General features: G+C 45.4%; 1 protein-coding gene across 2 annotated transcripts in view; it reads right to left on the bottom strand.

Annotated features, from left to right (window-relative positions):
• The window catches only part of SGSM3 (small G protein signaling modulator 3), a 34,104-nt gene extending 17,346 nt beyond the window's left edge, over positions 1 to 16,758 (bottom strand). For both annotated transcript variants that reach the window (XM_018048805.1, XM_018048806.1), the window contains exon 1: positions 16,660 to 16,758. The gene's annotated coding sequence lies outside the window, so the exon portion shown is untranslated. The remainder of the gene's footprint in view (positions 1 to 16,659) is intronic.

The raw sequence follows: 17,285 nt of genomic DNA, 5'->3' as shown, positions 1-17,285 counted from the left end.
ATTGATCGCCAGGGTTGATTCGGCTGATCTGGCTGGCTAGGCGGGTGTCCCCTTCCTCCCTCACCGCTCCATGTGCGTCCCTCCCGAAGCTGCGCGCTCGGTCGAAGAGGACGACCATCCCCGATAGAGGAGGACCGGTCTTCGGTCAAGGGTATACGAGTAGCTGCGCTCCCCTGCTAGAACCTCCAAACAAGCTCTCAAGAATACTCAAGTGGTGTGCCATTCCCTTCTCCAGTGGACCATGTTTTGTCAGGCTCTGACTAGAAGGGACAGATCCTTCAGCTACTCCAGGAAGCCAGATGACATGCCTGGTGCCCCGGCTGCCCCACTGCTGGTTCTCGCTGACGATGCAACCTTCACCAGGTGTTGGCCAACATGCCGCCTGGGTTTTCCATTGGTCGTGTACAGAGGTGAGAGCTGGACTATAAAGAAGGCTGAGCACTGAAGAATCTATGCTTTTGAACTGTGGTGTTGGAGAAGACTCTTGAGAGTCCCTTGGACTGCAAGGAGATCCAACCAGTCCATTCTAAAGGAGATCAGTCCTGAATATTCATTGGAAGGACTGATGCTGAAACTGAAGCTTCAGTACTTTGGCCACCTGATGCAAAAAGCTGTCTCTTTGGAAAAGACCCTGATGCTGGGAAGATTGAGGGCAGGAGGAGAAGGGGATGACAGAGGATGAGATGGTTGGACAACACCACTGAGTCGATGGACAGGAGTTTGAGCAAACTCCGGGAGTTGGTGAAGGACAGGGAAGCCTGGCATGCTGTAGTTCATGGGGTCGCCAAGAATCAGACACAACTGAGAGACTGAACTAAACAGCTTCATTGGAAGCAGAAGCATATTTTGGAAAAAATTAAGCTCTTTTCAGTCACATCTTTGCGAATATTTTCTCCCATTCCATAGGTTGTCTTTTCTTTTCATTTTATTTAGGGTGTTCTTTGCCATGCAAAAGCTTGTTTGTTTCATTAGGTCCCATTTGTTCAGTTTTACTTTTATTTCTTTTGTCTCTGGAGCTAATAAAACACTGGTACAATTTATTAGAGAGCTTTAATTTTTAATGGTGAGGGTGGAAGTCTAATTGCAGTGAGTTGAACTGGGAACAGAAGAAAAATGGAGTAGATCATGAAGATGTGATTTCAGCCATTTAAAATGTATTTAATACATACACGTTGAAGGTAATATAAAAAGAATATGCCTGGGTTAAGTGGTAGGAGTATGGGACTTACTCATTTTGATTTGATTTTATTTTTTTTTCATTTTGATTTTAAATGTTCTCTTTTTTGAAAAAGTACAGAGGTATTGTGTTTAAAAATAATTATACCACATCAAAACATTTGTGTACAATGTTTGTACACAAACATTTGTACATTTGAACATTTGTGTACAAATGTTCACAGCAGCATTATTTAGAATAGTACAGAAGTGGAAACAATGCAAATGCCCATCAAGTGATGAACGGATGAACAAAATGTGGTATACCAACACACTGGAATCAAGCACTGACACATGCCGACGTGGAGGAGCTCGCCAGGTGCCTCTGTCCCTGGGATTTTCCAGAGAGGAACACTGGAGTGGGCCGCGTCCTCCTCCAGGCGCGCTTTCTGATTCAGGGATTGAATGTGCGTCTCCTGTGAGCCACCTGGGAAGGCCTGATCTATCCATACACTGGAATATATCATTCTTCCTAAAAACGAGTCACGTATTGACACATGTGCCAACATGGTTGAACCTTGAAAACATGCTCAGTGAAAGCAGTCAGTCACAAAAGACCACACAACATGTAATTCTATTTATATAAACTGCTCAGAATAGGCAAATCCAGAGACACAGAAGGTAGATTAGTGGCTGCCAGGGGCTGGAGGGAGGGGGAAACAGGGAATTACTGCCAGTGGATACGCAGTTTCTTTTGGGTGATGAAATATTCTGGAATTAGACAGTAATGATTACACAAAAGTGAATACACTGAAAACCTCTGAATTGTATACTTTAAAGGGTAACTTTTATGGTACATGAATTATATCTCAATTTTAAAAGACTACAGTTTAAGTGGTTTCCCTGGTGGCTCAGAGGTTAAAGTGTCTGCCTGCAGTACGGGAGACCCGGGTTCAATCCCTGGGTCGGGAAGATCCCCTGGAGAAGGAAATGGCAACCCACTCCAGTATTCTTGCCTGGAGAATCCCACAGACGGAAGAGCCTGGTGGGCTGCAGTCCATGGGGTCGCAAAGAGTCGGACACGACTGAGCGACTTCGCTTCACGTCACAGTTTAAGTACAGAACACTGAGGAATAAGAACGCGTTCTCCTTGTGTTTTCTGAGGCCCACAAACGAAGCCTGAACTTACACCAGCTATGCAGTTTCTTGCCTTCCTCCTCCTCCCTCCCTGCCAATATTACTTATCACCTCAAGCATCCATCTTCAATGTTCATACAAAAGCAAAGAAAGCAAACGTGAAAAAAGGTGCAAACTATTAGACATAGTTTATCTGTAACCGTGAAAAGAACCCCTTTCTTTCTCATTTATAACTAACACTTCACTAACACTGCTCAGCATGAATCTCACTTCTCAGCAGCAGCTGTGAAGTCAGGAACTCCCTGAGCTGCTAAAAGGTAAAGTCCATCATTTTTCAAGTTACTGTAACAAGACCTCCCTCAACGGTCTAAGTAATCAGTGGAAAAAGAACTGACAACACTTAGAGACCAGATTTTCAAGCTTTTTTTTTTTAAGGCTAAACAAAATCCCCAGGTATTTGCCTTCACATGGGGCTGTAGTAGCTTGCCACTACAGTGATGTGAAATACTTTCCCTAAAGCAAAAGCTACTAAAAGCAGTTTAAAGGAAAAGAGATGCTTATAAACCAGGAGACCAGAAAAGTCCATCAATTTGCAAGACAGGCTCTAAGGGGGAAGAATGTTGTTTCTGAATCTACTTGTACAGAAACGGCCCCTGTCCTTTGAGTTTTCTCCGCAGCCCGGACGTTTACTTGGCTTCCTGCCACCCTTGAGCTAGGGTCAGGGAGACACGGGCTGTGAGAGCCAGCAGCTCAGGTGCGCTTCTGGGCGCTTGCTCTTTTCTACTGAGAACACGAAGGACAGACTTAAGTGGCAGTGGGACAAATGTAAGCTACAGATCAGAAGACAATCTCGGCAGCATAAACACAGTCACTGGTTTATATTCTGGGAAGGGAAGTTTGGGACTCTCCTCTGAGCTTTGTAATTATACTAACACAATGACATTAACAGAAATCAAATTTTAAAAAATTCTGCCACAACTCTGCCAATTCAATAAGTCACATCTTCTTCCTTCCTCTCCTCACTTTTGTTTTTTTTCTACACACATACACAATTCTTATATTTTAGATTTTGAAATATTTTTCTCTACTGAACATTAAATTATCATTTCCCCAGTGATTATGCAGTCTTTGTTCTGTAATTTACTGATGTAGTCATCTTTTGATACAATATTCAGGCACCCAACAGCAACTTTTGTACTAAGAACAGTGTTGTGAGGAACTTGACCTTCGAAGACTTTTTAAAGTTAATGCATCTGTTATTCTCCAATTAAAAATAAAAATAAAATAATAAAATGTATGTGTTGTGCTTAGTCGCTCAGTCCTGTCTGACTCTCTGTGATCCCATGGACTGTAGCCCTCCAAGCTTCTCTGTCCATGGGGATTCTCAAGGCAAGAAAACTGGAGTGGGTTGCCATGCCCTAAAAAGGTGTCTTTTCTACTTTATAGTGTCAGTTTTGTAAAACAGAAATAAGGACTAGATTAAGAATTACTGGCTAGAGTTTAATATGATGCCACTTGAAGCAAGGTAATTAACCTAATGACCCCTAAAGTAAACCTTAAATTTTATAATATTATAATAATAGCACAGTGGAAAATTACTATTTTAATAGTTGGCTCCAGAATGCTTCCCAGAGACAAGGTTTACCTCTGTTTGGGAAAATATTCTGATAAGCTCCTTAAAGGTGGAAGGTAAACCCTGAAGATGCAGATTACAAAAGGAGAGATCTGTTAATTGCCTAGCAAAGGAAATTAATGGAAATTTGGAGGTAGGGGAGAAGAGAAAATAGGGGTTACGGAGGGGAAGGGACAGAGTCTAGGAATGGGTAGGAGCTGCATCCTTCAGGACAGAGCAACCCACAAGACAGTACCACGCTGCAAGTCTGGAAGCAGCGAGGCCTTGGGGGTGGGCCAAATGCCTCTTAAGAAAAGGGCAATCCAAAATCCAATATAAGTTACAGTCTTAATTGCAAGGTATCGTCCCTTTGTCTTCCATACCTTCAGTAAAGCCTGTTCTACTCATAAGATCCTTAACTGTGGGGGAAATCAAAGAAAGGTATGGAAGTAGGGACAATAATGAAAACCTGGTGAAGGGTGTTGGCTTTCTCACATAACAAGGGATACAGGACTTAGGCCCATTTTATTGACACTTCAAGATAAGTGATTTAGACTGATAATGTAATTCAGGTTTTATTAGCTTATTTCTTTGGCATATAAAGTAACTGCTTTTATATAACTTTTATTTCTGTGAAAACACAAGCGACACTTCAGCAATACTGCAGAGTTTAGCTCCTGGCTCTACAGTGTCGTTCCCTCACCGTAAATGAGCGCCATCAGTGGGTCTCCAACTGCAGAGCATATTGGGATCACCTCATGAGAAACGCTGGGCTGGAAGAAACACAAGCTGGAATCAAGATTGCCGGGAAAAATATCAATAACCTCAGATATGCAGATGACACCACCCTTATGGCAGAAAGTGAAGAGGAACTAAAAAGCCTCTTGATGAAAGTGCAAGAGGAGAGTGAAAAAGTTGGCCTAAAGCTCAACATTCAGAAAACGAAGATCATGGCATCCGGTCCCATCACTTCATGGCAAATAGATGAGGAAACAGTGGAAAGAGTGTCAGACTTTATTTTTTTGGGCTCCAAAATTTCTGCAGATGGTGACTGCAGCCATGAAATTAAAAGATGCTTACTCCTTGGAAGAAAAGTTATGACCAACCTAGATAGCATATTCAAAAGCAGAGACATTACTTTGCCGACTAAGGTCCTATGGTTTTTCCTGTGGTCATGTATGGATGTGAGAGTTGGACTGTGAAGAAGGCTGAGCGCCGACGAATTGATGCTTTTGAACTGTGGCGTTGGAGAAGACTCTTGAGAGTCCCTTGGACTGCAAGGAGATCCAACCAGTCCATTCTGAAGGAGATCAGCCCTGGGATTTCTTTGGAAGGAATGATGCTAAAGCTGAAACCCCAGTACTTTGGCCACCTCATGCGAAGAGTTGACTCATTGGAAAAGACCCTGATGCTGGGAGGGATTGGGGGCAGGAGAAGAAGGGGACGACAGAGGATGAGATGGCTGAATGGCATCACTGACTCGATGGACGTGAGTCTAAGTGAACTCCGGGAGTTGGTGATGGACAGGGAGGCCTGGCATGCTGCAATTCATGGGGTCGCAAAGAGTCGGACACAACTGAGCGACTGAACTGAACTGAACAATCCCTGGGTTAGGAAGATCCCCTGGAGGAGGGCAGGGCAACCCATTCCAGTATTCTTGCCTGAAGAATTCCATGGACAGAGGAGCCTGGTGGGCTACAGTCCATGGGGTCACAAAAAGTTGGACACAACTGACTATCGCTTCAGAAGGCTTCTTACGACCTAGGTCGCTGAGGCCAACTCCCAGAATTTTGATTCTGCAGATCTGGGTAGGGCTTGAGAAGTTGCTGGGTGATACTGGTGCTGCTGGTCCAGGAAATACACTGTGAGAATCGCTGAAGTCCACCTGTTACAGTTTTCTTGAATTTTAGTTCAGATGTGCCTCCTCTAATGCCTTCCCCTCCACCTTCCACGCCCCATTCCTTCTTTCTCCAACAGAATTCATCACTGTATATACTACTATTGCTGTTGTTTCCGTCGCTAAGTCGAGTTGGACTCTTTTTGCGATCCCATGGACTGTGTAGCCCAGCAGGCTCCTCTGTCCACGGGATTTCCCAGGCAAGACTACTGGAGCGGGTTCCCATTTCCTTCTCCAGGGGATCTTCCCCACACAGGGATCGAACCTCAGGCTCCTACACTGGCAGGCGGATTCTTCAGCACTGAGCCGCCTGGGAAGCCCACAGCCTACTGTTTCCTATTTCATGCTGCAGGTGTATTGTGGTTTCTGGATGTACTCCCTATCTGATGGAGGACAGAGCCCAGCGCCCGACCTGTGACAGGGAACGGACTGTTTGATGAATGGAGGCGACACTAAACTCCTGGAAGATTCCCCACAAACAACACGCTCCTTTTTACGTTCTTGGGCTTGGCCCTTTCTGCTCCTGCTGCTTCTAATGCCTCCACTTCACCTGACTTTTCATTACTCAAGGCTCTGCTCAGGCATTTCCTCCTCCAGGAAGCTCCCACCACCCACCTTGCTTCTGGTCTGTGTCAGATGCCTATTTTTCTCTAATATAACCTATCTATATCATATTTATCTTAATAATAGCCACCATTCACTGCAGGCTTTCTAGTCCAATAAGCAAGGCTGGATTAAAACCTTTAGAGGCTCTTCGGTCTAGCAATTCCCACTTCTGGGAACTTATCCTATACTTCAGAAGCGTGACTCATACAGAGTAACTCCCTACAGCATGGTTTGTGGCAACAAAACTTTAGGTGGTAAAATATTAGAAAATCTAAATTTCCATCAGCAGGGGACCAGTTAAATAAACTAGTACATCTATATAATGAAACAGCGTGCAGTTATGAAAAAGGATGGGTTAGCTATCTGTGCAACGATAGGGAATGATCTGTGAGATACACTGCAAAATGAAAAATCAAGCAGAAAAACAGGGAGAGGAATGGTAAATAGTTGTGCAGAAAAAGGGAGGAAATTTTCACATGAATTCAAGGCTGTACGTGAGAGGAACTAAGGAGCAGATTTTTTTTACTTAGTAACCTTTTGTACTTTTGAATTCTGAACCATTTTAATGTGTTACCTATTTAAACAAATAGGGCTTAACATTAAAAAAAGACCTTCATATAGCCATAGAATAAAAAAGATTGGGGTGCTCCCTATTTAATTCAACATAAAAAATGAGTATGAGGAAGTTCAACAATACTCACCATCTTTTCCAAGATGACTTTTGCTATATTAAATGAAATGCCCAGTCTCACGTTCTTTCCATTTTCTCTGTCTGTCTCTGCTTTATTAGTGCTCAGCACAGGCCTGGTGTACTAAAGGGTCACCCCAACACTGCTGCTGGGCATTAGATCCACAAAGACATTTCAGTTCTTACCACACTGATCTCTCAGTAGCAGCAGCATGCCCTGCAGTAACCTCTTCCTTCCTCCTGAAGCACTCGCTTTCCGGGGTCAGTGTCATAACCTCAGGGCTTCCTCTGGTCCTTCCAGCTCTCCTTCTTAAGTCTCCTTTCCCAGCTTCACCTCTGCTGCTTCTTAAGGTGCCTTAATGGTCGGTCCTAAACCCTCCCTGGTTCCCTGCACCCTCGTTTACTCTTGGCTTCATTTAACATCTACAGACACATGATTGCCAATTTCTATCCCCAGCACACCTTCTCTCTGAACTTCAGGCTGGCATGTCCAGCTGCCCACTGGGTCACTCCTCCACATCCTTCAAATTTACTACACTCCACAACTAAGTTGTCAGCTCCCTTGGGAACCCTGCCTCAGGAAGCTGGCATCACTGCATAGCCACCACTCCTTTCTCCAGCTGGACCTGGGCATCGAGGTCCATGGAGTCCCAGTCTCCCCACCTCCACCCTCCACCTCTGAGGCCTTTCCTGATGTTTTCTGAAGCTTCCTTTTTCTCTTCAACCTGCTGCTGCTTTTCAATTGGGGCTGTGGTCATTCTTCCCTGTCACAGTTACTGTAAGACTTCCATAGGATCTCTCTCTCTCTAGACTTGCCCCCTGCCCTCCACACCCCATCTACTTCTACCTTGCACAGAAATCTTTTTAAATGCAAAAATTTCCTTCTCCCCTTTAAAACTCTTTCTTCCCTCAGATTTTTTGGGAAAAGCCCACATTCGTTAACTTGACTTATGAGACTGCATTACCTAGTAGTCCCCGCTGACCATTCCAGCCTCATCTCTCAGCCCTTGACACTCATGTGAAGCTCTGGCCATAGCACCCTTCTTTCAGACCTCAGAACCCACCACTTTCTCCTAGGGCAGGCTGCTAAATGAAGCAAGTACCAAAATATGGAAAGAAAGCCAGAAGACTTGAGCCCTATCGAACATCATGATAAAGCGGCTAGTGGCACTAATCTAGAACTGGCTCCCCACTTCTAGTCACCTCAATCATGCTTGTTGAAAACACGCTTATTATTCACACTATTCTTCATCTGCCTACTGAATAAACACATCCAAAATTCTCAGCTGCCTCCTCCCAAACTGGCATTAGCAAAAGAGCAAAACGACCTAGGAACCAACCCCATTCTGCGCTCCACTCCCACAGGCTTACAGCTGGGCTGCTTCCTCATCCCTGAGTCAATGTTTTCTTTGTGAGCACAGTTAGTGTTCCTTTGGGCAAGATTTAGGCCTGACTGCACAAGGTAGAGATCAAACTGAAACAGAAGAGGGAAGCAGGATCCTCCCTCCAGAACTCTGCAAGTCTAGGCACACCCTCCCTTTCCTGCACAGCAGCACCAGGTACCGAGGCTTTCCTGTGCTGACTCCACACCAGGCCCATTCTCTCCAGGTCCTTCTGTAAACTAACCATCCAGCGTCATCTGGGCACTTCCCTGGGTACCTCCCAGGATCATTCCCCTAAGATTCACGGCCTGGAAGCACCTGGACTGTGGCAAGGAAAACAGAAGCAAAGTAGTGCATGGATCTTGTCAGTCCTGCCACCAGGGCTGGGGAGCAACACCCGCCTTAGAAGTAAAATGAAGTAAACTAATGGGTAGCTAACCTTAACTCAACATTCAGGTAACTCTAGAAAAATGCAGACAAGAGTTTTTGAGAAAAATACAGCTCCTTGAGGGCTGACTGGCCAAAAAAAAAAAAAAAAGAGGGGGGACACACAAAAATATAAAGCTTTATATTAACATAGAAGCTTAGGGCACTTAAAAGGAACAAATCATAAATATAGTTAATGAAATCTCTATTCCTCATAGAATCAAACCACAGAATTCAAAAAACTAAGTCACTTATTTGGCAATACCATCTAATATCATTACTGGGAATTTTTCATTTGCAGAGATGAAAACACCTCCCTACTAACTTCAAAGTATGGTAATCCAGTCCTATGTACTTTGTGGCAGTCAGCAGATGGAGGTCATTAGAGGGGAGAGAGAATGAAAGAAAGAAAAATAACATTTGTTAAGCATTTACCCAAACTTGCTAAGCACTCTTCATTTTAAACTTGAGGAAACCAGGGCTCAGAGAGGTTAAGCATCTTGCATCAATCATCAGTGAGTCAGAAGTGACCCCTAAGTGGCCCCTCTCTACCACACTGACTAGCACAGCTGAGTCACCAATTCCGCAGCGCAGTGTTCTGAGAAGACCTTGAAGCCACTCGTGTGTAAGAACATGCACCTTAACTTGGGCATAGAGCCCAGGGGGAGCCAGGTGGGGTCAAAACATGACATTTGTTGAACTGTACTAGGAAACATAAATTTCTTTTTTCAAAGCTTTTTTTTTGGTTGCACCATGAGGCCTGTGGGATCTACTTCCCCGACCAGGAATCGAATCCATAGCCCCTACAGTGGCAGCATGGAGTCTTAATCAGTGACCCACAGGGGAGCTCCGAGAAACAGAAATTTTTGTGAAAATTCCAAATTCAATACAAATTAGGAGAGAATCCCCATACTACAATCTGCACCTACAGAGATCATTAGCTTCTTTAGTACCGGGTGTGGGACAAACACTCTTAAAACAGAGTCAGGGATGATGGAGTTAGAAGAATCCTTTGCGTTCATCTCCCTCTTTTTTCAAAAGAAAGAAACTGCGGCCAAAGAGGTCAGAAGACTAATTTAAAGCCATGCAGTAGTGACACAGCTGGACCAGAAGCCAAGTCTTCTATTTCCACTACCCCACCTCAAACAGAACCAAAAGCTTGGGAACAACTTGGAACAGGCAAAATGGACTGCACTCAGATCAGCAGCAGCATCACGGGAAATTCTGGGAAAGATGTCAGAGGAAGCCGTGATCCTGCTGTTGTAAAACATCCGAGTTAGGCAGACCATACCTGTCTTGCCTTTAATGGCCTGCCTTCCGTGAAATAATCTGCAATGTTATGGCAGCTCTTTATAGCTCATCCTTAATACTGCCGATTTCAACAACCAGGTCCATATACTAACTCCTACATCATAGGAAATGACATGACCGTGTTGAGCCGACGCTGAAACCGAAACTGACACTGACAAGCTGGCCTTGTCCAGCTCCACACAAGTCCTCCTCAGGCTCTGCCCACGCTCCTCTTGTCATGACCAGGAAACGAGCTACAGGAGTTACTTATCTTCGCTGCTGCTCAGCAACTTCGTTCCTCTTTAGCTGACCTGGTGGATGCTTCCTCAGCCTCTCCTATGTTTCTCCAGGCCCACCACCGCTCCCTGCTGCCAGCCTTCACAGAGCTGTGGTCACTAGGCTTCCTCAACTGGGCGTCCTCCTTCGCCCAGTCAACACTGCTCCGCCTTTTCACCTTTGCCTCTTTCACTCGTCCTCTCCTCTTGGGGGAAGAAGTAGCCTCCCTCTCTTCCCGGGTTGACTCCTCCACCCACAAGAACTTTCAGTCCACCTCCTTGACAGCATCTTCCATCTCTCCCTCCTCTCTGCTGGCTTCACGTCTGGTACACACCGTACTCAGATCTCCTGCATCCTTAAGTAGAACAAAGCACAGCAAAGCCGCTCTCCCTGGGCCCGCTCAAGTCTCCGACTTCTCTGTCTCTTTCTCCCTGCCCCACTGCCATAGTTTCAAAAGCAGAATAGAATTCTGCTCCCATGCCTCACCAGGCAGCTCATACTCGAAGCTTCTCCTCTTACCGCCTAGACTTTCTAAGGTTTCCAGTGGTTTCCTTGTCACCATATGGAATCCTCTTCCTTTGGCCTCATTTCCTTAAACTCCCTGCAGCATTTGAATCTGCTGACCTACATGGGTTCCTTGAAGGGGCTCTCCTAGGATACTGACTACACGGGTTCTTCTTCTCTACATGCTTCTAGGCAGGCTCCTCTTCCTCCAGACTCCCCCAAAACATTCCCCAAATCGGTCTTCTCTCTTTTAATCCACTCCTAATGGATTACTCCTGGGGAATCCATTTCTGTCCCTATTGGGGATTCAGCTCTCACTGCCATACAGATAAGCTATGAATCTCTATCTGTAGTCATGACGACAGTCCTGCTATCTCCAACTTCCTGCTGTTGGATGACGTGAGCTGACTTATCCCATAACACAGCAAATCTGTATTTCTCACACAAATCTATTTTTATTCCATCCCAGATGATTCTTTTGGTTTTCTCTAGTTCTTCAGGACACTCATATTCTAACTTTAGGGTAATTTCTGGCTCCTATGTTTCTTTTGTTCCCAACACTGATTGAGTTGCAAAGTCTATTGATTTTACCTTTAAAATCTTTCTAGGCATCTCTTTCCACTGCCATGACCCAGACCCAGCCACTTTTCGGAGCCACTGTAAAAGTCTCCTAACAGGTTTCTGTGCCTCCAGACTCTCCATTCATCCATTCATGTTAAACACTAGACTAATATTTCCTGAAGCACAGCCCCAATTGTCTGGTTCTCTCCTCTTCTTCAGTGTTCCCCAATCTACCTATTGGCTCAGCTCTTGTTTTCCCTTCACATACCCTCCCTGCTGGTATCCATACTGCTTCCTCTGCTTAGAAAGCTACCTCCCATTTCCAAATGTCCATGGTCTACCAGTCTTACAGTGCTCAGCTTAAATGACACTCCTGTGAAACTTTCCCTAGTCCTTTCTCTCAACATTTATGTTCTGTGTTGAGGAACTATTCATTCATTCAGCGTACATTTACTGAGTGCCGACTATGTGCCAGGCAGTGTTCTAAGTGATGAGCAATGATCAAAACGGATAAAAGTCTCTTTTTTTCCAGGGTCTGGCATTCTAGAGGGGAAACAGGTGATTAAAAAAATAAGAACCCACTGGACTTCCCTGATGGTACAGTGGTTGAGAATTCGCCTGCCAATGCAAGGGACACGGGTTCAATCCCTGGCACAAGAAGATTCTACAAGCCTCGGAGCAACTGAGCCCATGCGGCGCATTGAAGCCCCCGCACCCTAGAGCCTGTGCTCCCGAGAAGCCACAGCCATGAGAAGCCCGCAGACCACAACGAACACAATTCCCACTCGCTTCAATGAGAGAAAGCCTGCACAGCAGCCAAGACCCAGTGCAACCAAGAATAAATAATTTAAAAAAAAGAAACCACATTGAATGCCAGGTGATGAGTAGCACTACAGAGTAAAATGAACCAGGAAAAGGACCAGGCAATTTCAAGAAGTTGCTATTTTAAAGCAGGTGTTCAGGGAAGGCTCAATGAGAAGGTGACATGAAGATGGTAAGGCGCTGGGTGAAGCAGGGGTGTGGGGCGGAGGCAATAGGAAACCAGGCTGGCACTGTGGGGAAAGGCAAGAACAGTCTGTTCTAGAACAATCTCTAGGGCCCAGAGTCTGGAGACTTAGATTTCAATCATAGAATCATTATCTCAGAGTTGAGGAGAACTTTACAGATCATTTAGTACAACTACCCATTAGATTATTAAACACCTTTATTACATCTCTCAGGTATCCATCTTGTCACCGCTTCCTCACCTTAAGTGGGCATAATACTAATATACAGGATAGTTGTGAAGACTGAGTTAATATATATGAAATTCTTAGAACTATGCCAAGTCTATGGTAAATACCCAATAAACACTAGCTATTATTGAGTGGTGACAGTAGGAGTAATTACCCTAATTTTAGAGATGAGCAAAATGAGGCATTGGGAAGTTATATTACTTGTGCTAAGTTTTTAGTTTAAAGTGGTAGAGCCAGAATTTGAACTTTATTGTAGGTGCTAATTAATTACTACATCCTACTGCCTTCAAAAGTGGAACAAAAGGTGGTATTTGGACTTTAACCCTATAACCTCAAGTCACACAAATTAAGGATATTTACAAATGAAACTCAAACACAAGAAGAGGGAAATCATCTGTTGCTTCATGTCTTCAGAATATTAGCTGGGAGGCTAACTAGGTATCGAGGAAGGCCAGAACAGTTGTATGATTTTATTAAGGGGGAAAAAAATCTATTAAACCTAACTGGAAATCAAGCCTTGCCCAAGAATAAGCCTGCTGATAACTGGGTTGGTGCTTTCAATCTCATTTCTCATGTTACTCTTACTTTGGTATGCGATGATTCCAAAGAAATTAACTTCCCAAAACAATTTACAACATTAGCAGGGAAAAAAAACCCCACGTCACAAACAATTAGAAAAAGCAGAGATGTGTTTATAACTAGAAAAGAGGCATAATATTAGAAGTGAAAACACAGTTATCACCTAACTGTACCTTCGGAAAAGAAGTGAATGTCTCTCTTCTAAATTGTGAGCATAAATTACAAGCCTAAATGTTCAGAAAGGGGAGGTGATTATACGTGTACTATTTCAAATAATGGTGTCTTCAAAAATCAGTTCTTAGACCGCACTGATGGCTGCTCACTGCTTCAGTCTCACTGTGCTGCTGGGAGTATGAACAACTCCCACGTGCTGAACAACATCCTATGAGGTATTCACACCGCAAACATCAAATGACCACTGTTCCAGAAGAGAGGAGCGAGGTGGTGAGAAACACAAAGCCCTGCCTTCACAGAGCTGACACTGTACACAGGTATAAGGAAGAAATTAAGGCTCAGCTGCCAGGCCTGTCAGACTCTAAAGCCTACACCGCATGTTTCAAGTGTATCATCTCACACTGGCGAGATACACCTTCTGAAAATCCACACCTGACTGTCCAGTCCTGACACCACTGTCTGCAACAACTTAGGCTTTCTCTCTGCTGGCAGTCCAGCGTCGCCTTCTTAGTGAACTGTTCCTCCCCCACTCCCAAAAGCAAAGACTGCTTGGTCAAGGGTTAACATATACTGACACGTATGAAATTCTTTTTCTCCCTCATTAGCTCCTCAACTCTCTCAGGACAAGAACCATATCTCAGCCTCTTTTTAAGTCTAGAAGATGGTACATACAGTAGGTATTCAATCAAAGGCCGAGTGGAGTTCATGAGAACAATTTCAATAGTGTCAATGGTAAAGGCCAGCCTGCAAGAAACTAAGGACTAAAGGGAAGAGAAGGACAGAGAGTTTGTTTTTTTAAGAACAAATCTAGAAAGGAAACAGATGGAGAAAGACAGCACTGTGAAGAAGTAACATGGCCACAGTAAAGGTGGCTTATTTTGTTTTTTAAGAATGAGAAAGATTTGAATGTATGTGTCGGTAGGGTAGTACAACGCAGTACAAAGAGCAGAGGTGTCCGCCTTAGAGACCTGAATTTGCATTCTGGCCCTGTCACTACATCTGTAGACCACTTAACCTCTGTATTTACACACATAACAAAATGACAGTGATAACAGCTGTATCTCACTGTAACAGTTACAGCACTAAGCAAACAGAAGACATTCAGTAAGTGGTACTAGTCATTATGACCCTATGTGGAAGCCTGGACTCTGGTGCTCTAAACCTCCCACGTGGTCTGTGCTTTCGCCCAGATTTCCTGTCTCACTTTACGTGTAATATGCGAAGGCAAAGGAACAGGGTCCTTATTCCTCCTGTGTGCGCCACCCTCCGTGCTATTCCACTTCCTCGTGGACGGACTGCAGGAGCTCCTGAATGGCTGCTGTGGAGAATGAGTGATGTCACCAGCTAAGGAAGAGAGACAAACTGAAGAATAAGCAGATGACACTGGCTTTAAATTAGCAAATGTACCAGATTTTGAGCTCCTGCCAAAATATTCATTGAGAACTGGGAAGAGAGAAACCAAAAACACAAAGACACAGAACACTGTTTAAGTTTCAAAGGTATCAAGGTGTCCCCAGCATCCACTCTGGGCACAGAGAGAAGGCAGTATGATAAAACATGATCCCTGAGGTCCTTTCTCAGTATTTTACTCTGATGTCAGATTCATTATAAGTTCCCCAAATCACAAGATTAGTATTTAAATAATTTTTGTTCACAGTCATTTATTTATTTTGTCGTGCCATGCAGTTTGTGGGATTTCAGTTCCTTCACCAGGGATTGAACCCTGGCCCTCAGCAGTGAGAGAGTGGAGTCCTAACCACTGGACTGCCAGAGAAGTCCCTACAGCCAATTAAAGTTAATACTCATGGATTGTGTTCACCTGTTACCTATATCTGGTCAAGAGAAACACCCCACCTCAGCCCTCCCTCCCAGATCTCACATCCCCGTGCTTAACAAGGTATACGGAAGTGGGCGAAAGCCCAGGTTAATGTAATAAGTAATGATGAAAAGGCTAGAGGCACCTGGGATTATCAAAATACAGGAAAGATGTCTTTTATTACAATCAATTACCAGCTAATCAAGGACTACAGTAATAAACATGTAAAAAAAAGAAGATATAACTGTCATTTAGCGTTCAAAGACAACTGGAAGATGGAAAAGAGATGAGGAGGAAAAGCAGCAGGAAATACATGTGTTATCTACAAACAATCACAATCACAAAAGCTACAAGTAACCAAGCCGAGGCTGAAAATTCAGTTTTTGTGAAACAGGGTCTGATTAGGAACTTGAATTTACCACGGGAGAATAAGAAAGAAGGGTAAAGAATATTACAGACAGCTCTAAACATCTCACCAGAAAGCAAAAAAAAAAAAAAAAAAAAAAAGGCCAGAAACCCACCACAAATCGCATAGGCAGCACAAGACTGGAAAACAAGGCAACAGTCATTCGTCACGGAAAAGAAACTTCAAATCATCCTTTCCCCCCATACAAAAAGCATCTTGAATCATTATTCCATGAGAATAATTTTCAAAATTCCAATCCTAACCACACAGGCTGACCCTGGATAATACGCGCCTCAGTTTCTCCAGTGTTAGAAAACATAATAAATACAGTGAGTTCTGAGTCTGACCAGAATCTAAGCCTGTGTTCTGACCCCAGACCTGAATCTTCAACGTCAAGTTACAAGTCACACCTGAGGAAGACTCTGCTGCGGTAAATGTATCCGAGGCTGCCGTTCCTTCAAAGAAAGGGGCCCCGGCGTGAGGTGCGGCTTCTGTAAATTGCCCCCAGCGGCGGGAGGGGATGTATTCGGCCTCGAGCCCCCAGAGCACTTCCGCTCGGACGCCGGGGACCCCCACCTCTCGCTGGGCCGGCTGAGGTCGGGGATGGGGGTGGGGGGTTCCCGACCCTGGAGGCCACCCCCGCCCCGAGCACCGCCCTCGCCTCGCAGGCCCCGCACCCGACCTCAGCAAGCCCGCGACTGGAGACCGCCGGCCTAGACCCCCACCCTGTGCGCCTGACGAGCGAGGGCCCGGCCGGCCCGCGGCAGCGCCTCCCGGCTTCTCTGCCCGTCAATCTGCCAGTCCGTGCGGCAGTCAGTCTCTCCATAGCCCCCGCGTCTCCACCGGGGGTGCATGTGTGGGCTCCGGACCCCGCAGACCCAGCGGGTCGCCACCAGCCTCTCGCTCGGCACTCACCTGCTCCGCGGGGGATGTCCAGCTGTCCCGCCGTCGCCTCCACGGGGCCAACCCTGCACTGGCTCGCGCGGCTCGGCCCTTGTCAGCGCTTGGCTGCGCCACCACGCACGCGCGCGGGGCCGAGCGGACGGTCGCGGGGCATTCTGGGGGCTGTAGTGTTTAGGGTCCGCTGGGCGGGAGCGGCGGCGGGGTCTGCGAGCCCCTGCACTCGCCACACCACGCCTTTTTCGAAGCCGACCCTGCGTCTTCCAGCGGGCAGTTGGGGTGGGAGGTGTGACCTTCGAAGCCCAGTTTTGGCTTGGCGAGGCACACTTGGCCTCCCGTCTACACTGCAGCCCGAGGAGTTAGGGGAATATTGGGGTGGGTCTATGGTCAGGCTGTGGGACAGACGCCCCAGGGCTGTGGGAAGGAGCGGCTTACTTGATATTCATTTTCTAAATATTTAAGCGCCTTCTTTATGGGTGTACAAACACCCTGCGTATTTAACTTTATATGCAGAGTGCATGATGAGAAACGCTGTGCTGGAGGAAGGACAAGCTGGAATAAAGATTGCTGGGAGAAATATCAATAACAGATATGCAGATGACACCACCCTTATGGCAGAAAGTGAAGAACTAAAGAGCCTC

The sequence above is a fragment of the Capra hircus genome, chromosome 5, assembly GCF_001704415.2.
Source record: "Capra hircus breed San Clemente chromosome 5, ASM170441v1, whole genome shotgun sequence".
In the NCBI taxonomy this organism is placed as follows: Eukaryota; Metazoa; Chordata; class Mammalia; order Artiodactyla; family Bovidae; genus Capra; species Capra hircus.
This window is presented reverse-complemented; position numbering and strand designations above follow the sequence as displayed.